Below are 21125 nucleotides of genomic sequence, written 5' to 3'. Positions count from 1 at the left end.
GACTGATGACACCGGTACCCTTTTTTCACAGACGTGTTTTATACTTACACATGAAGGAGGCCTTAAACTGTTTCTAAGTTTTCAATCCTGGACATATTTTTTGTTGTCAAACTCTTGTTACTTTTCCTTTAATTCTCCCTCCAAAATTAAATTTGTAAATGCATCTAATCCATATCATCTAATTTGCCTCTTGTCTTCTTCAACTTCTGCCAAAACCAAAGGCTGTGAGATATCGATTTCTATAAGATGACAATTGATAGTTCCTCGCATGCGGTTTAATTGATATAACAACACAAGGATAGTTATCCGACCGTGGCGCTGACCTTGCAGATTATAACTTACCGAGAGCAAAGGAGCTAAATTACACCATTCACTGCAACGGATATGAAGGAAAACTGCACAGAAGTGCAGGGGACAGTGCTGCAACGCTACAACAGAATCACCCTGTCAGGAAAAAGAAATAATAATAATAATTAATAAATAAAGGAAAATACAGCACAAAGTAACTGCAGGACTATTGTAACAGATAAAATCATAAAAAATAAGAATAAAGAAATCAATTAACAAATAATAAATAAAAAATATACTATTTCTGTAAGTAAAATGGAAAAGAAAATTAAAGAATTAATTGAAAAAGAATTAAACTAAAGAAAAATATTTTTTTAATAAATGAAGAAATATATAAAAATGATATCAAATCAGAAAACAATAAAATAAAGATAAATAATAATGCTCAGGCACTTAGTGCATCAGAGGCTTGGTCTGGTAAGGACCTCACTGGGCATGTCCATGAGGTAGCAGGCTGTGATAGGCCGACACACATCAGGTGTCCTGATAATGTGGCCACTCCGGACTGGCTCACGGAGGCCCGCCCCTATGACACGGCACCTCACTATTGGTTGTCAGATGATGACTGGTGAGGTGTTTGGGGTGTGGCTGCCATGAGGTCATCAATGACGTGGCGGTTCCGGATAGGCCGCTGGTGATGTCGCTGATGACGTGGCACTCTGCTGTTGGACCCTGGAGGTGCCATTGTGGTCCACTCTGGGTTTGGGGCGGACCCAGGTTATAAAAGAGGCTGGAGACAACATGGAGGTGCGCAGTCTCCAAATTTGCTTGGCTAGAGAACATCTCCATGTGTAAAGCCCATTGCAGGAACAGCCTGTGTAGATTGGAAGCAGTAGGTAGGGTTAGGCGTCCGGTGCTTGTAACGCCAAGACACCCGTGGCTCAGTACGCTAGGGTCAGGTGCCATGCTTACACCTTCTACCATCTTTTCCTGCTAGTGCAGCCCAGTGGAGTCAACAGGGCTGCGGCTGCTGCGCCACCTGTTATCCTCTTCAGCTTCCCAGTCAACGCTACCAGTGTGACCACCTGGCCTGACGTGTCCTTCACACACGTGGCTAGTCGAGAGGTGACCAGAAACGCTAATCGGAGGACCATTCGGCCTGACGTGTCCTACACACGTGGCCGACAGGGTGCTTTTGTGGTGTTCTTCCCGTCAATGCTACCTAGTCACCATCCGGCCTGACGTGTTCTCTGCACCCGTGGTCAGTGTAGCTCCAGGTACACCGAAACACTAACTGGGTTGTTGTCCGGTCTGACGTGTCCCTACACACGTGACCGGTTCCCAGGTCTCCTGGGTTATCTCAGAGCCACCCAGCTCTGTATTCTCCACCTAACCTTCGGGTTGCCAGCAGCTCCTTTATCTGGAGCACGGTGGGCCCCGATTGGTGATTGGGATATTTACCACCTTATCCTGATCTGCCAGTCCCCCTGTAACAGTAAGACCGCGCCCGGGTCTGGCTGGCATGGCGGAGATACAGCAGCTTGAGGCCAGAGTGAGGTCTCCGAAGCAGTCTGCCCTTGCTGCTGATATGGATGATGTGGTGGCTCGAGCGGCCGCAATGGTGGGGTTTATCTTCTCCTTGCTCTCTGATAGAGCACTGGAGTGGGCCACACCATTGTGGGAGACAAATGACCCCGTAGTTCAGGACTCCTATGAGTTCTTGGAGTCCATGAGGCAAGTGTTTCTGGGGCGTCAGGTCACTCACAACTTGGCCCTACAGCTACTGACTTTGGAGCAGGGGCGTACCTCCTCGAGTCAGTATGCTGTGAGGTTCAGAACACTTTCTGCAGAACTGGGGTGGTCTGAGATAACTGTGGAGACACGGGGCTCAGTGGGCGCTCTCGTCCACTAAAACCCGCCGCCTTTAGAAAGACAGCGTGGCTCAGGGCTCATCCCAACTGAACGCCGGCCTCCTTAACCGTGGGCGTAACACTACACAGACAACACAGGGTGAGGGAACCACAATAATTAGACTTTATTGGATCCCCAAACAATTAACGGCACATAACACATAACCAGCAAAACACACAAATGTAACAGGCAACAGAGTCTCCCCCTTCCGCTGGCTCACCAGGGCTTAGAATGTCCATGCCTCACAGGTTCCAAGCTGTCTGAGGTCTGAAAAGTCTGTAACAGGTGACTGAACTGTCCCAACCTGAGTATCCTCCTTAGGTATTCCTGGGTTGATGATAAAATCCTGGCAGCCGGAGTCGAAATCCCTAGGCTGTGGATATGGTCTCCAACCGGATCCGGAGTCCCTAGATTGAAGCCATAAGATATCCTGATCCTCTAGTCAGCTCCAAAGAGCTTAGACTGGATCCATCAGCATCCATCAACAACCCCTGGTGGCTTAAAGAAGTCCTTTTTATAGCCACAACCTTCCATTTGGATACACTGCATCCTCATCGATTGGTTGGACAAGATTGCTTCTCCCATTGGAGGAATTTCAAGCTGCATGGATAATGTTCATTTAAATGATGTGCATAGAAAGACTGAGGGTGTACATGTAAACTGGGAGTCACAAACTAGACAATGGCTACTAAGGTAATTACATTATCAATACACAACTACAATACAATGGTTACTGGAAATGTCTGGAGAAACAATACGTTTGGCTTTCAGTGGCCAACACAATTACATTGAGTCAACAAGAGTCTTGTAAAAACAATGAGGGACTTCTCCCCCGTCTATAGACAATCTATCATGCTGTCTGGCTGGATTTTAAGAAACTTTAACCCATGAGAGTCCATGTCGTCACATTCCTCCCCCTTCTTAATATTAGCCAGACATGATAGGCTTCCGATCATCCTTCTCCTCTTGACGGCATTGTCCTTTTTAATGGTGAGGTCAGCAACAGAGGCTCGCATCTATACACCTCCCCCTGATTACCTCCCCCAAGTTGAGCAGCCATATGGTGGACAAGCACTAAGGTGGGGTCCATGAGTTGGGCCTGCACAAATCTGCCACTATCAATCCTCCCCCAGTCAATAGCCACAGTGTGGTTAGGCTTACTCACGGTTCTTGGCTCAGAAGTGGATGATGGAGACCGGGAATACAAACCATCCCTGGAAAATATGTTAGAAAGATCCACATCAGGGTCCTGCTTGACTTGGAGGTGGGTGATGGCTTCTTCAAACTGACTGGCTAGTCCTTGTCCTAGGTCATTCTCCAACATGACTGGTGTGAGCAGGTAATTCACAAGCCCCACTTTCACTTCCCTTTGAGTGGTATCCGAAACAACAGGCTTGATGGGGCCATCTATGAACCCCACTTCAACTTCCTCCTGGCTAGTCCCCGAAACAACAGGTGTGTGGACGGTGTCCATAAGCTCCACATCAGCCTTGCTCTGGTCAGTCTCCACAATGTCAGGAATGGGGAGGCTGTCCACAATCCCCACATCGATCACTTCCTGGATGGTCCCCAAAATACCAGGTGTGGGGAGGCTATCCACAAGCTCCACCTCGACCTCTCCCTGGTCGGTTTTTAGGTCCAACTGCACACATGCCAGAGGGACGTCTGAGCGCTGGCCCTCAGCCAGGGAGACGGACAATTGGGAATCCGGTAAATGGTCTTCTGGAGAAACAATAACTGGGCTTACCAGAGTGATGGAAGATCCAATGTCTCGAAGTCCCTGAGCCTGTATATCACCGACCTTGACCATCTGGATGTGGGGATGGAGGTTGGCTGGTGTACGGTGTCCGGCCTGCAGTAGGGTGTGGATTGGATAAACCACTTCCTCAACTATTGGTGTTTCTTGGGAGTAGCATTCCTCAGGTCTCGTTGGTTCATCTCAGCATATGTTGACTGGTTGGAGTGGCAGACGGGCTCCAAGCATGTGGCCTCAGTTTTGGAGACAATCTTTATCTAGATGTCCATTGCGCCCACATGTATAACAGCGCCATAGATTGGGCGAGTCACAGGCCCTGTTTGTAGTCCTTTGTTTTGGCGCAGCTTCTGCTGGGTAGCGGGACCATCCTTCTCGACCGGCTGGTGTTAGCAGTACGGCAGCTGGAATCCCATAAACATATTCCAGAACATAAGCCCTCTCTTCTCTTGAGGATCTAGGCCCCAATGCATCCAACAACGCTGTGGCTTGGGCCATTTTGGACAAAGTTGATTCCCAATTGTCACTAGATCCATGATGTGGCACATAGCTTACATCCTCTGGGTCAATATCGGCGGGATCCTCATCGTCCTCTGCATCATTCTGGGCATCCCAACGGACTAATTTCCGGATCAAGTCCGACCGAGTCTCAGCGCTCCAGCAGACAATCTCTCGCCTCCGGCACAGATCCTGCAGCATCCATTTACTGCAGCGGTTGTAACTCCTCTCTTGTCCTTGTCCCATGGCTGAGCTGGTGGGGTTGGACATGGCAGCGTCCGAAACCTGAATTCCTCCCCTATGGCCTGCTGGGTATGCTTATGTGCCTCCCTGGTTGTTGAGCCCTGGACGGTGTCCGAAAACACCAGTCCACTGCAGCTCCCCTGGGTAAACCAGGCTGAGTAGTATCCCACCGCTGCCACCAATTGTGGAGACACGGGGCTCAGTGGGCGCTCTCGTCCACTAAAACCCGCCACCTTTAGAAAGACAGCGTGGCTCAGGGCTCATCCCAACTGAACGCCGGCCTCCTTAACCGTGGGCGTAACACTACACAGACAACACAGGGTGAGGGAACCACAATAATTAGACTTTATTGGATCCCCAAACAATTAACGGCACATAACCAGCAAAACACACAAATGTAACAGGCAACAGAGTCTCCCCCTTCCGCTGGCTCACCAGGGCTTAGAATGTCCATGCCTCACAGGTTCCAAGCTGTCTGAGGTCTGAAAAGTCTGTAACAGGTGACTGAACTGTCCCAACCTGAGTATCCTCCTTAGGTAGTCCTGGGTTGATGATAAAATCCTGGCAGCCGGAGTCGAAATCCCTAGGCTGTGGATATGGTCTCCAACCGGATCCGGAGTCCCTAGATTGAAGCCATAAGATATCCTGATCCTCTAGTCAGCTCCAAAGAACTTAGACTGGATCCATCAGCATCCATCAACAACCCCTGGTGGCTTAAAGAAGTCCTTTTTATAGCCACAACCTTCCATTTGGATACACTGCGTCCTCATCGATTGGTTGGACAAGATTGCTTCTCCCATTGGAGGAATTTCAAGCTGCATGGATAATGTTCATTTAAATGATGTGCATAGAAAGACTGAGGGTGTACATGTAAACTGGGAGTCACCGACTAGACAATGGCTACTAAGGTAATTACATTATCAATACACAACTACAATACAATGGTTACTGGAAATGTCTGGAGAAACAATACGTTTGGCTTTCAGTGGCCAACACAATTACATTGAGTCAACAAGAGTCTTGTAAAAACAATGAGGGACTTCTCCCCCGTCTATAGACAATCTATCATGCTGTCTGGCTGGATTTTAAGAAATTTTAACCCATGAGAGTCCATGTCGTCACAATAACCTTTATTCCAATTTTTTGGAAGGGGTTGGCCTTGCATGTGAAGGATGCATTAGCGTTGCGCGAATTACCAACTATCCTTGAGGGCCTGCCTCATGACTCTGGCTACCCGCATTGACCTGCAGACCTCCGATTGTCAGCTGGAGCGCAGGTCAGAGGGTTGTTCAGCCACGGTAGTGGCCTCTCCCATGGCACCTCCCTTAGAGGACGTCTCTGTACCTATGGAAATCTCTCAGGTTGGTGCTGCTAGGTCAGCGAGTCGCAAGGCTACTTCCTGTTTTGCTTGTGGGCAGTATGGTCATTATGCCAACCGTTGCCCAAAGCATCAGGTTAAGCGACCGTGATCGGTGACCATAGCTGGTGGCAGACTGGACCAGGCGTCGTCCATTAGGGTGACGTTTCCTATGTCCACATCCTTGAAGGGGTCAACCTGGTCTACAAGGGCACGTGTGGACACAGGGGCTGGGGATAGCTTTATGTCCTCCTCTTTTTCCCAGCGGCATGCCATCCATGGTGAAAATGCCAAGGCCAGTGAGAGTCCATGTGGTGGATGGGTCCTTTTTGCCCAAGGTAATTCATCACCGGACGGTGCCCATTTCCCTTGCCATGTCATCTGGGCATAGGGAGACTTTCATTTCTAGTTCTCCCTAAAGGTGCAGATGATATTCTGCTGGGCATGCCTTGACTGAAGCGGCATTCCCCACATATCAGGTGGTCATCTGGGGAGATTGTGCGGTGGGGTGAGTTTTGTAGCTCCCACTGCTTGTCTCCACCTCCTGCCCATCACACAGTGGTACCCATGGCGACTACAAACCATCTGAGTGGGAGGGCCACTAGTGGGGGGGTACTGTTACGAATCATCGCCGCCGTAGCCGCAAGCAGCTGGCTACGATTCCAGTTGCGCCCAGGCGCCGGCTGCCATTTTTGGCCATGCCTCCAGATGTCCAGCTGGCTGATTCCTCCTCCACGTCTAAGTATGGAGATTCGGCTAGTGCACATGCGTGCGCCGATTTACCCCAGCCAGAGCCTAAGTGCAGTGTTTCGCCTAGTGAGCATGCTCAGCCTGATAGTGCCATTTCTGAGGCTGAGTCCTCAGTTCAGGCTACTGAGCATGCTCCTACACTTAATGCGAAAAGCCTCTTTGCACAGGTACTTGGACATTGTGCCATGTCTAAGTCCTGTGTTGTGCCTACTGAGCATGCTCGGGCTCACGTAGTGCCAGGTACACCGAAACGCTAACTGGGTTGTCGTCTGACATGTCCCTACACATGTGACCGGTTCCAAGGTCTCCTGGGTTATCTTAGAGCCACCCAGCTCTGTATTCTCCGCCTAACCTTCGGGTTGCCAGCAGCTCCTTTGTCATCTGGAGCACGGTGGGCCACGACTGGCAATTGGGAGATTTACCACCTTACCCTGATCTGCCGGTCCCCCCATAACACATGTGGTTTCTGGCAATGGAAGGTCACAGTGCCTGGCTGCACAGAATGCTCCCTGACTCTCTATTGTTCCTGCTGTCAGTATTCATTGGTATAGGCAGCTTTCCTGCTGGATTTTCATCTCTTCCCCTTTAGGGCCCAGGGTAAGGGGGCCTTCCTTCCATCCAGCTGCTGATTATCAGTATTCCCTTGGTGCTTAAATACTCCCTTCTCCCCTGGACTGGTGCTGGTGATATTATATTATTATGGTTGCAAGCAGGTGGCTTGTACTCCTCTGTGGTGTTGTTGCTGAAATTTTGCTGAACTTCTGCCTGAGTCATCTGTGGATAAGTAGTTCATGCTTTTCCCCTGTGTGTCCTCTGTGGTCTTCTTAATCATTTAGTGGGGTTGATGACGCGCTCTTTCCATCCGTTCCGTATTTAGGGTCCAGCACTAGGGATACCTAGATCACATCAGTCTGTGACACATTCATGACAGCACCCTTAGAGGAGCACTAAATCTGTTCCATTTCTTTCCTTTATTCTTTTTGCATAGCTCACTTTTAATGTATGACATGTTAATCGCTCACATGACTTTTCACTCTAAAAATTCGGAATAAAATATAAAATCCAAAAAAGTATATTGTTCCTTTTGCACAAAATACATCAATGCTTTTTGAAGAATTTGGTGCAAAAAAAAATGTCAATGAATACCAAAAACTATAAAGAAAAGTAACTTAAAAAAGATATTTTCTAAATATTTCAGCCGCAGAAATCTCTGACGTTCTATAGATTGTTACAATGTATTAAGGCGTGATTGTCCGGACTGGATACATTGTAGCAAGCCGTGGCCTGGGAGAATGTGCTAGTGTTCCTATTGTGACCGCAAGCAGAGATCTGCAAACACAACGTGTATAATACAAAATCGACAAATTTTATTTACATTAAGAAAGTTAATATTTATAAACAACTAAAAAACAATAATAAAAAAAATATTTCTAAATGGAGTCCTTTTCCTTTAAGCACTTCTCTGCCTCTGATGGTAAAATTCTTCTCTAAAACATGTTTTAATTAGTGTAATTACGCAGATACTGTGAGAGCGCAACTACGGATCCTCAGAAAGTCAATAGGATTGATTCTTCCTACCTGCTCAATTAATATTACATTCCCCGGTACTGAGCTTTGCGATCCAGCGCCAAACAAGGGATTAAAAGTGTTCTACCCCCTGACTTCTTATCGATAAAACCTCAGACAGTCCTCTGACCCAATCCAAGAAATAAAACCGGAGATTTGACTTTTCCTCTCGGCCACTTGAGACTGTAAAGTGCTAAAAAAGAGAAAAGCACAAAGCACCTTATAACCTGGAGACATCTCAACAAGTGTCAAACTGAGAGGGAAATCCTCAATGACAAACACACATTCTAATATGCTACAGTAAAGTTACAAAATATCAACTGTAACAACAATATCTACTACATACATGAATATAACTACTATAATACTGCCCCCTATATACAAGAATATAACTACTATAATACTGCCCCCTATGTGCAAGAATATAACTGCTATAATACTGCCCCCTATGTGCAAGAATATAACTACTATAATACTGCCCCCTATGTGCAAGAATATAACTACTATAATACTGCCCCCTATGTACAAGAATATAACTGCTATAATACTGCCCCTATGTACAAGAATATAACTACTATAATACTTCCCCTATGTACAAGAATATAACTACTATAATACTGCCCCTATGTACAAGAAAATAACTACTATAATACTGCCCCTATGTACAAGAATATAACTACTATAATACTGCTCCTATGTACAAGAATATAACTACTATAATACTGCTCCTATATACAAGAATATAACTACTATAATACAGCCTCTATGTACAAGAATACAACTACTATAATACTGCCTCTATATACAAGAATATAACTACAATAATACTGCCCCTATATACAAGAATATAACTACTAAAATACTGCCCCTATATACAAGAATATAACTACTATAATACTGCCCCCTATGTACAATAATATAACTACTATAATACTGCCCTATGTACAATAATATAACTACTATAATACTGCCCCTATATACAAGAATATAACTACTATAATAATGCCCCTATGTACAATAATATAACTACTATAATACTGCCCCTATGTACAAGAATATAACTACTATAATACTGCCCCCTATGTACAAGAATATAACTACTATAATACTGCCCCTATGTACAAGAAAATAACTACTATAATACTGCCCCTATGTACAAGAATATAACTACTATAATACTGCTCCTATGTACAAGAATATAACTACTATAATACTGCTCCTATATACAAGAATATAACTACTATAATACTGCCTCTATGTACAAGAATATAACTACTATAATACTGCTCCTATATACAAGAATATAACTACTATAATACTGCTCCTATGTACAAGAATATAACTCCTATAATACTGCTGGTATGAATAGAATATTTCTTGTAATATTGCCCATCCTGTGGTTGGGGGTCCTCCCTGAGGGTCTGTACAGTACATATTTTCTCCCACTTTTTGAGCAGATGAGGCCCCCCGCGAGCCCTTGGTGGGGTTGTGTAGATCACAGATGAGTTATGGAGTGGCCTTGCTGTCACACACTTAGCAATATTAAATTAGATTTTCTATTCCCTCTACATGCCGCGTTCTGTTCTCCTTAATCATTTTTGTGATAGCAGCTGGTATTCAGTCAGCAGGAAATAAAGGCGATCGCAGCGACGTTCCTGCATCCTTGGCTCATGATGTGATTGCCGCATAAACCGATGGCGGAGATTGAAGACCCTAATACACAACCCGGAAGTGTTACCATGGACAACGCAGAAGAGAAGAGAGATCTACTGGAGGGAGACGGGGTGATATAACAACTCCAAAATGATTAGAGGAATCAGAGGTGACTGGACGGGTGTGAGATCATCTGCTTATTAGATTATTTAGATTTATTGAGATCCTATCAACAAGACAATACAGTATGTATAGATTCAAAGTAATAGAAAATGTACATGTACTCCTGTATTATACTCCAGAGCTGCACTCACTATTCTGCTGGTGCAGTCACTGTGTACATACATTACATTACTGATCCTGAGTTACCTCCTGTATTATACTCCAGAGCTGCACTCACTATTCTGCTGGTGCAGTCACTGTGTACATACATTACATTAGTGATCCTGAGTTACCTCCTGTATTATACTCCAGAGCTGCACTCACTATTCTGCTGGTGCAGTCACTGTGTACATACATTACATTACTGACCCTGAGTTACAGTCATATGAAAAAGTTTGGGCACCCCTATTAATGTTAACCTTTTTTCTTTATAACAATTTGGGTTTTTGCTATTTCAGTTTCATATATCTAATAACTGATGGACTGAGTAATATTTCTGAATTGAAATGAGGTTTATTGTACTAACAGAAAATGTGCAATCCGCATTTAAACAAAATTTGACTGGTGCAAAAGTATGGGCACCCTTATCAATTTCTTGATTTGAACACTCCTAACTACTTTTTACTGTCTTACTAAAGCACTAAATTGGTTTTGTAACCTCATTGAGCTTTGCACTTCATAGGCAGGTGTATCCAATCATGAGAAAAGGTATTTAAGGTGGCCACTTGCAAGTTGTTCTCCTATTTGAATCTCCTATGAAGAGTGGCATCATGGGCGCCTCAAATCAACTGTCAAATGATCTGAAAACAAAGATTATTCAACATAGTTGTTCAGGGGAAGATACAAAAAGTTGTCTCAGAGATTTAAACTGTCAGTTTCCACTGTGAGGAACATAGTAAGGAAATGGAAGAACACAGGTACAGTTCCTGTTAAGCCAAGAAGTGGCAGGCCAAGAAAAATATCAGAAAGGCAGAGAAGAAGAATGGTGAGAACAGTCAAGGACAATCCACAGACAGCCATCCCAGGCATGCCCACCCACCAGCGATATAATGCACCTATAGCTTACCAGCGATTCCTCCACCACTGGATTCACTATATAGTATATGGCCCCTATAGGCTATTATATCACCAGAATGATTATCACCAAGTTCGTTCTGCGTCTCACATGGATTCCCTCCACTTCCGCGTTCCAACCACCGGATATGATGTACTACATGTGATCCACAGCCCAGGGATGCTCGCAAATAGTGCGCATGCGCGGCTTGCGCTCCACGCAGGCCAGCAACACTTCCGCGTTCCACAGACCGGATATGACACTCCTGGTCCCGGTCTCCATTTAAAACCGGCGCGCACACCACCAGTCTGCACAGGACGCGCTGCACACACAGCCACCACTGCACACGGAGGGTAAGTGACCCACTCAATAGCAATGTATCCCCTTTCTAAACCACAGATTGCCTAAGCCTATTTTACAACGCTCCTCTAACATTAACTTCCTGCTATGTTCTTCTGTCATCAGCCGGCTCCACCGGAGTTTCTCCCATTCAACTGGCATATACCTAAGTACAGCCTCCCATGTCTAATGGTAATAGTATATCTACTTCCTTTTATCCCACCACCTATACAGGTTCATTTTTAGCCATCATACTTTCTGTTTCTGCAGATATGTTACCACGGACAGCAGAAGCAATTGTTCTTCTTAGTATCCCTGCATAGTGAAAGCCATTCCATTGGTAATACTCTATCCGCATTATGTGGCTTATTATGGTTTTTTCATATAACATACCATGTTCATTCATTGCTACCCACAGACATCTTATTGCACCTGGTCAAACAGTGCATTTTATGTGGCAGATTTATTGAATACCTATCCTGAAGTGCGTGGACCGGGATCCGTAGTAACTAAGAGATTTTGAGCCTTATATACATCCATCAAGGTAGCCTATGCTTACTATACAGGTTCATATACTGTTTCTGACACCCTTGTCATAGTCCTGCATAGATATCTCTTTTTTTCTCTTTAGATTATTGACCCATTGAGTCGACTAAAACACGTGATAACAATTATGTTCGCGGTTTTATAACGGCCGCCAGTCTCTAACATTCCACTCCTGCTAAAAATTCTGTGAACTAGCAACAGCACCACGGGTAATATAACCGCTACAATTATAATCCGCCATATTATGTGACTCTGAATGACGGACTATATTCACTTATTGCTATCCACAGACGCTTCTATCACTAGTGGCATTAACATTATATACTATAAAAACAACGGATCCCCAGTCTGAACCAATTACAGATTCTAACCCTACAACATCCTTACAGGTATTGATTATATTTACCTCATATTCACACGCTTGTTTGAGTATCCACTCTTAATCTCATATATATAGTTTTTTATATATATACATATATTGTCTCTCTGCATAGGATACAATCTTTCCACAACGGCCATAGGGCCCTCCTACAGGGTTCTTTGAAAATCCTACTTTCATTCAGGTATGCTCACGTGTATATATATCATATCCCATCCTCTCAGGCCACGCGGCGACTTCAAGTTTATATACTCAACTGTCCTTTTGATTCATTTTCTCTTTACTGTTGCCACAGGACTATATCCCATGCTGCTGCAGTAGCACTGATTACAATCAGTTAAACAAAAAAAAGGATTTCTGCTTTACATGGGTGAGCCACTTATCCTCCCTATAGCTTGCGACACCGTCACTATGGGCCTCCCCCTGGTGCTTATCGTTTCATTTGATTGCTATAATTGTGACCATTCTTGGTAATACATCCTGTTGTTGTGACTTCACTGCCTATGTTGTATCTCCTCACATTTGTACTTTGTCATTTTCAATTGGATTGTCTTTATTTTATACACCATGTATATTTGCTGATATCTGCTTTTCTGTTTTATTCACATATAAATATACTTCAGTTTGATTGTCCGACCTGAGGAAGGCCTGGGGCCGAAACGTCGGCGGACTTTCTACTTTGTACAGCATAATAAACAATTTTCAATAAAGAAAAACAGATTATGAACACTTGAAACAGTCTAATTTTCACATTTTTTGGGAAACAGTGCAGTGTGCCGGAACTCTCGTTTTCTGAGCACTACATTTATTTATTTTTCCAGAGCACCTGCCTTAGGTGACGCGAGGCCTTACCTTTTTGTGACTTATTTAATTTTGACCTTAGCTCCCGGGTTTCCCGATTACGACAACTCCGTTTTCCGTATGTCACAATCAAACTTTACGGTTTTTTCTTACAACGATGAGGAGACTAACAGCATAGTCTCTAAAGTCACAACATCGAGCACCTTCCTTAATGTACCTACGGATGAAATACGCCGCAGGGATTATGAAAAAGAACTACAAAGACATGCCGCTCTTGATCTTCATCTTGGCACACTAGCAGAATACCATCGCACAAAACGGATACCACGAGGCCTGCGTGTTTCATTAAGACCCACTCTATTTTCAGACAACAAGGAATATTGTGACAGATTTGAGGCTATAATCAACAAGTGCTCCATGGATATTATAACCCTGACTATTGATCATCTTCATAAGGAAATTGAACAGATATCCAACAATATCAAAACCACTGAAATACAATTAAAACAAGTCCTTCCTACTACGGAATTTGATCAACTAAGAAACAGAACTCAGGAATTCATCAACGACTTTAGGAAAACACTAGAAAACAAGAAACGCCAAAAATTTCTAAGGGATCAAGAAGACTATATGAAAGGTACAGTCTACAGATGGCGATCAGGAGACTCATACAGTGTGAGACGCCCCTCCAGATATACCGGATACACGTCATCAGGCAGTTCGGACAGCGATTTTCGACCTCCACGACAACGATCCCATTTTTTAGGACCACGACGTCAATCAGGAAGAAGACGAGGAGGGGGCGCAGACACCAGTCATTATCAACGGGAGGATCGGGTGTGGACCAGGTCGCAGGTAAATCCGACTTGGTTTACAACATATCATCATACACCTTGTCCCCTGCCGAGCACCTAGTCCTACAAAAGGGTCTTACATTTAGTCCCACCCCTCGATACGACACCTTTAAGGTTGAGCAAGAGCTCAACCGGTTATTCAGAACTGTACGTTTGAAAGCTCATTTTGATAATAAGGTTGACACTGATGTTCCTAGCACATTGTCTTGCACTAATGACCTTACTTTCTCTTTGAAGGGGCTTAACCTACAATCCACTAGTTCCTACATGCCTCCCAGATCTTACCACCCTGTAGAAACTTTTGTTTCCCTTGTCTCCAATGACGTTCAGACACTCAACAGAGAGATTAACACAGGAAAATTCCACCTGAAGAATAATCTCACTGTCGAAGAATCCAGGGCCATTAATTCCCTTAAGAATAATTCACAAATTATCATCAAACCGGCCGATAAGGGCGGAGCCACAGTCGTCCTTGATCGCTCTTACTACATCTCTGAGATCCTTAGTCAGCTCTCTGATACCACGACTTATGAGCCCATTCCTACTGATCCCACCTCCTATGTTTCATCTTTAGTGAAATCAACATCTAAACGATACCATGATCTAGGTATCATTGATCAAAAACTTAGGGACTTCTTACATAACCCACATCCTGTGACTCCCGTTTTTTACACCCTACCGAAAATTCATAAACACCTCACTCGCCCTCCAGGAAGACCAATTGTAGCCTCAACCGATTCCGTCCTCTCACCAGTTGCTAAGACCATAGAAAAGATCCTTTCTCCATTCATTCCTTTGACTCCATCTTACATCAAAGACACCTCACATTTTCTGGAGATATTAACCAATTTACATCACGTCCCACCATCTTCTCTTTTGGTTACATTAGATGTTAACAGCTTGTATACAAGCATAAATCATAGAGAAGGACTTCATGCAGTAAATTGGTTTCTGGAAGAATACACTACGCTATCTATTGACCATAGAGCCTTTTGTACGGATATGCTTAAGATTATCCTGGAACAAAACTACTTCCTTTTCCAGGACCAGTTTTATGTTCAGCGTAGGGGGACCGCGATGGGCTCTAACGTCGCGCCCCCCTACGCTAACATTTTCATGACATACTTTGAAGACAAATTCATACACTGTCACGCTTTGATTAATCAGTATGCCCTTTTGTGGCGACGGTATATTGATGACGTGTTCATGGTTTGGAACGGCGACCTTGATTCCCTTCTTAATTTTCACAACAATATCAATGGTTTCCTACCTGGTCTTTCCTTTTCCTTACACCATGATTCCGATAAGATCAATTTTTTGGACTGCTTAGTCATCAAGAGTAATGAAGGTATATTGACCACTGATATGTACACAAAACCAACTGATAAGAATAGCCTGCTACATTTTTCTAGCAACCACCCTAAACATACCAAACAGTCCCTGCCCATCTCTCAACACGTTCGGGTTGACAGACTTGTTAGCGACAGCGAAACCAAGATTCAAAGACACCATGAGATGAGCAACAAATTTGTTCAAAGAGGTTACCCACATGATATAGCCACAAGAAGTACAACCAAATCTGGGGGGCATCTGGACCCACATGAAAGGGTACATTTTATTAACACCTATCATCCCTTCTCGCCCTTACTTAAAAATATCATCCTACGACATTGGCCATTGTTGGGACTCTCATACCCCCAAATTAAGGAATTCCACAATCTTCCATTGGTTTGCTACAAAAAATCACCTAACTTAAGAAACAAACTTATTCGGGCCGACATAGGTCCTTCCACCACTACCTCCAGACAGCGGTTCATAAATACCCCTCAATTTGGAACATTTCCATGCTTGAGCTGTGCCCAATGTTCCAATGTTAACAAAGGTAACACATTCACACACTCCAGGACTGGGAAAATCTTTCAGATCAAAGGTTTCTTTACTTGTGACAGTACGTATGTAGTCTATTACATCAAGTGTCCATGCGGTCTCGGATATGTTGGGGAGACCACCCAGCATGTCCGGGACCGCATCAGTAGGCATAAATCCGACATTCGATGCGGACGCACATTATTGCCCATTCCACAGCATTACCTGACGGCAGGTCATAATGTGTCCCAATTGAGATTCCAGGTCATAGACCAGGTTAATGTTAATCGGCGAGGAGGTGATAGGGTTAAACGCCTCCGCGACGTCGAAGCTAGATGGATACACACATTGGGCACCATGGAACCCCATGGGCTCAACCGGAAATATGAGACAGGTTCTTGACGGATTCATTTATTTTATTTTATTTTATTTTATTATAATTTTCGGACCGTCTGACGTTACACGCAGTACCTATGGTATCCCATGGCTACTGCATAATATTTGGTTACCTATGCCTACTTATTTAGATGTATTCATGATGTAACTGGAGTACTATTGTGCATATCTTGATTGGAAGTTCTGTTCTCACGGGTTTCATGTGAATATCCTCTATAATGTTTATTCAGGTATATGTAATTCATGTATTACGTTCCCTTCATGCATGCATCTCTCTGATTCTCGTTTCTCCTTTTGCAGAATTAGCCATCCCAGGCATGCCCACCCACCAGCGATATAATGCACCTATAGCTTACCAGCGATTCCTCCACCACTGGATTCACTATATAGTATATGGCCCCTATAGGCTATTATATCACCAGAATGATTATCACCAAGTTCGTTCTGCGTCTCACATGGATTCCCTCCACTTCCGCGTTCCAACCACCGGATATGATGTACTACATGTGATCCACAGCCCAGGGATGCTCGCAAATAGTGCGCATGCGCGGCTTGCGCTCCACGCAGGCCAGCATCACTTCCGCGTTCCACAGACCGGATATGACACTCCTGGTCCCGGTCTCCATTTAAAACCGGCGCGCACACCACCAGTCTGCACAGGACGCGCTGCACACACAGCCACCACTGCACACGGAGGGTAAGTGACCCACTCAATAGCAATGTATCCCCTTTCTAAACCACAGATTGCCTAAGCCTATTTTACAACGCTCCTCTAACATTAACTTCCTGCTATGTTCTTCTGTCATCAGCCGGCTCCACCGGAGTTTCTCCCATTCAACTGGCATATACCTAAGTACAGCCTCCCATGTCTAATGGTAATAGTATATCTACTTCCTTTTATCCCACCACCTATACAGGTTCATTTTTAGCCATCATACTTTCTGTTTCTGCAGATATGTTACCACGGACAGCAGAAGCAATTGTTCTTCTTAGTATCCCTGCATAGTGAAAGCCATTCCATTGGTAATACTCTATCCGCATTATGTGGCTTATTATGGTTTTTTCATATAACATACCATGTTCATTCATTGCTACCCACAGACATCTTATTGCACCTGGTCAAACAGTGCATTTTATGTGGCAGATTTATTGAATACCTATCCTGAAGTGCGTGGACCGGGATCCGTAGTAACTAAGAGATTTTGAGCCTTATATACATCCATCAAGGTAGCCTATGCTTACTATACAGGTTCATATACTGTTTCTGACACCCTTGTCATAGTCCTGCATAGATATCTCTTTTTCTCTTTAGATTATTGACCCATTGAGTCGACTAAAACACGTGATAACAATTATGTTCGCGGTTTTATAACGGCCGCCAGTCTCTAACATTCCACTCCTGCTAAAAATTCTGTGAACTAGCAACAGCACCACGGGTAATATAACCGCTACAATTATAATCCGCCATATTATGTGACTCTGAATGACGGACTATATTCACTTATTGCTATCCACAGACGCTTCTATCACTAGTGGCATTAACATTATATACTATAAAAACAACGGATCCCCAGTCTGAACCAATTACAGATTCTAACCCTACAACATCCTTACAGGTATTGATTATATTTACCTCATATTCACACGCTTGTTTGAGTATCCACTCTTAATCTCATATATATAGTTTTTTATATATATACATATATTGTCTCTCTGCATAGGATACAATCTTTCCACAACGGCCATAGGGCCCTCCTACAGGGTTCTTTGAAAATCCTACTTTCATTCAGGTATGCTCACGTGTATATATATCATATCCCATCCTCTCAGGCCACGCGGCGACTTCAAGTTTATATACTCAACTGTCCTTTTGATTCATTTTCTCTTTACTGTTGCCACAGGACTATATCCCATGCTGCTGCAGTAGCACTGATTACAATCAGTTAAACAAAAAAAAGGATTTCTGCTTTACATGGGTGAGCCACTTATCCTCCCTATAGCTTGCGACACCGTCACTATGGGCCTCCCCCTGGTGCTTATCGTTTCATTTGATTGCTATAATTGTGACCATTCTTGGTAATACATCCTGTTGTTGTGACTTCACTGCCTATGTTGTATCTCCTCACATTTGTACTTTGTCATTTTCAATTGGATTGTCTTTATTTTATACACCATGTATATTTGCTGATATCTGCTTTTCTGTTTTATTCACATATAAATATACTTCAGTTTGATTGTCCGACCTGAGGAAGGCCTGGGGCCGAAACGTCGGCGGACTTTCTACTTTGTACAGCATAATAAACAATTTTCAATAAAGAAAAACAGATTATGAACACTTGAAACAGTCTAATTTTCACATTTTTTGGGAAACAGTGCAGTGTGCCGGAACTCTCGTTTTCTGAGCACTACATTTATTTATTTTTCCAGAGCACCTGCCTTAGGTGACGCGAGGCCTTACCTTTTTGTGACTTATTTAATTTTGACCTTAGCTCCCGGGTTTCCCGATTACGACAACTCCGTTTTCCGTATGTCACAATCAAACTTTACGGTTTTTTCTTACAACGATGAGGAGACTAACAGCATAGTCTCTAAAGTCACAACATCGAGCACCTTCCTTAATGTACCTACGGATGAAATACGCCGCAGGGATTATGAAAAAGAACTACAAAGACATGCCGCTCTTGATCTTCATCTTGGCACACTAGCAGAATACCATCGCACAAAACGGATACCACGAGGCCTGCGTGTTTCATTAAGACCCACTCTATTTTCAGACAACAAGGAATATTGTGACAGATTTGAGGCTATAATCAACAAGTGCTCCATGGATATTATAACCCTGACTATTGATCATCTTCATAAGGAAATTGAACAGATATCCAACAATATCAAAACCACTGAAATACAATTAAAACAAGTCCTTCCTACTACGGAATTTGATCAACTAAGAAACAGAACTCAGGAATTCATCAACGACTTTAGGAAAACACTAGAAAACAAGAAACGCCAAAAATTTCTAAGGGATCAAGAAGACTATATGAAAGGTACAGTCTACAGATGGCGATCAGGAGACTCATACAGTGTGAGACGCCCCTCCAGATATACCGGATACACGTCATCAGGCAGTTCGGACAGCGATTTTCGACCTCCACGACAACGATCCCATTTTTTAGGACCACGACGTCAATCAGGAAGAAGACGAGGAGGGGGCGCAGACACCAGTCATTATCAACGGGAGGATCGGGTGTGGACCAGGTCGCAGGTAAATCCGACTTGGTTTACAACATATCATCATACACCTTGTCCCCTGCCGAGCACCTAGTCCTACAAAAGGGTCTTACATTTAGTCCCACCCCTCGATACGACACCTTTAAGGTTGAGCAAGAGCTCAACCGGTTATTCAGAACTGTACGTTTGAAAGCTCATTTTGATAATAAGGTTGACACTGATGTTCCTAGCACATTGTCTTGCACTAATGACCTTACTTTCTCTTTGAAGGGGCTTAACCTACAATCCACTAGTTCCTACATGCCTCCCAGATCTTACCACCCTGTAGAAACTTTTGTTTCCCTTGTCTCCAATGACGTTCAGACACTCAACAGAGAGATTAACACAGGAAAATTCCACCTGAAGAATAATCTCACTGTCGAAGAATCCAGGGCCATTAATTCCCTTAAGAATAATTCACAAATTATCATCAAACCGGCCGATAAGGGCGGAGCCACAGTCGTCCTTGATCGCTCTTACTACATCTCTGAGATCCTTAGTCAGCTCTCTGATACCACGACTTATGAGCCCATTCCTACTGATCCCACCTCCTATGTTTCATCTTTAGTGAAATCAACATCTAAACGATACCATGATCTAGGTATCATTGATCAAAAACTTAGGGACTTCTTACATAACCCACATCCTGTGACTCCCGTTTTTTACACCCTACCGAAAATTCATAAACACCTCACTCGCCCTCCAGGAAGACCAATTGTAGCCTCAACCGATTCCGTCCTCTCACCAGTTGCTAAGACCATAGAAAAGATCCTTTCTCCATTCATTCCTTTGACTCCATCTTACATCAAAGACACCTCACATTTTCTGGAGATATTAACCAATTTACATCACGTCCCACCATCTTCTCTTTTGGTTACATTAGATGTTAACAGCTTGTATACAAGCATAAATCATAGAGAAGGACTTCATGCAGTAAATTGGTTTCTGGAAGAATACACTACGCTATCTATTGACCATAGAGCCTTTTGTACGGATATGCTTAAGATTATCCTGGAACAAAACTACTTCCTTTTCCAGGACCAGTTTTATGTTCAGCGTAGGGGGACCGCGATGGGCTCTAACGTCGCGCCCCCCTACGCTAACATTTTCATGACATACTTTGAAGACAAATTCATACACTGTCACGCTTTGATTAATCAGTATGCCCTTTTGTGGCGACGGTATATTGATGACGTGTTCATGGTTTGGAACGGCGACCTTGATTCCCTTCTTAATTTTCACAACAATATCAATGGTTTCCTACCTGGTCTTTCCTTTTCCTTACACCATGATTCCGATAAGATCAATTTTTTGGACTGCTTAGTCATCAAGAGTAATGAAGGTATATTGACCACTGATATGTACACAAAACCAACTGATAAGAATAGCCTGCTACATTTTTCTAGCAACCACCCTAAACATACCAAACAGTCCCTGCCCAT

At 43.7% G+C, this 21125-nt stretch overlaps 1 long non-coding RNA gene across 1 annotated transcript in view; it reads right to left on the bottom strand.

The window, feature by feature from the left end:
• Window positions 1–370: 370 nt before the first annotated feature.
• Window positions 371–21125, bottom strand: part of LOC142257976 (uncharacterized) — a 73526-nt gene continuing 52771 nt past the window's right edge. Inside the window, exons 2-3 of the long non-coding RNA XR_012727687.1 lie at window positions 8379–8559; window positions 371–444 (exon numbers count right to left, since the gene is read on the bottom strand). This is a non-coding gene — a long non-coding RNA (uncharacterized LOC142257976). The remainder of the gene's footprint in view (window positions 445–8378; window positions 8560–21125) is intronic.

Source organism: Anomaloglossus baeobatrachus, chromosome 12, assembly GCF_048569485.1.
Source record: "Anomaloglossus baeobatrachus isolate aAnoBae1 chromosome 12, aAnoBae1.hap1, whole genome shotgun sequence".
Taxonomy (NCBI): domain Eukaryota; kingdom Metazoa; phylum Chordata; class Amphibia; order Anura; family Aromobatidae; genus Anomaloglossus; species Anomaloglossus baeobatrachus.
The sequence above is the reverse complement of the archived record's forward strand: the minus strand, read 5'-3'. Positions and strand labels throughout refer to the sequence as shown.